Source organism: Vombatus ursinus, unplaced genomic scaffold (assembly GCF_900497805.2).
Source record: "Vombatus ursinus unplaced genomic scaffold, bare-nosed wombat genome assembly UNPS02010822.1, whole genome shotgun sequence".
NCBI lineage: Eukaryota > Metazoa > Chordata > Mammalia > Diprotodontia > Vombatidae > Vombatus > Vombatus ursinus.
Genome location: NW_020950600.1, coordinates 1,803,364 through 1,803,749, shown reverse-complemented (window position 1 = coordinate 1,803,749; position 386 = coordinate 1,803,364). Strand labels below are relative to the sequence as shown.

The 386-nt window shown below is 47.2% G+C and overlaps 1 protein-coding gene across 4 annotated transcripts in view; it reads right to left on the bottom strand.

The window, feature by feature from the left end:
• GRAMD1A (GRAM domain containing 1A) overlaps positions 1-386 on the bottom strand; it is a 31,709-nt gene that overhangs the window by 29,448 nt on the left and 1,875 nt on the right. The window lies entirely within an intron of this gene.

The following is a 386-nucleotide window of genomic DNA, read 5'->3' as shown; positions in this document are numbered from 1 at the left end:
TCTCTCTCTCTCTCTCTCTCTCCTCCTCCTCCTCTTTCTTCTCTCTCCACCTCTCCTCCCCTCCAAGTCTTTCTCGCTGTCTCTCTGTGCGTATCTCCTCTTTCTCCATCTCCAACTCTGTCTGCCTCGTCTGTCTCTCCCTTTTGCCTTTTTTTCTGCCTCTCTGTTTCCGACTTTGTTTTGTCTTCATTTGTTATTTATTCTCAGTCTCTGTGTCTTTCCCGTATTTCTCTTCTCTGTCTTTGTGTGTCTTGCTCTCTGTATCTCTTTCTCCGGTTCTGCCTCTCCCCAGTGTTCTCTTTGTCTTTCTGGCAGTTTCTGTCTCTCCATCCCAGAATATTCTCTCTCTCTCTCTCTCTCTCTCTCTCTCTCTCTCTCTCTCTCTC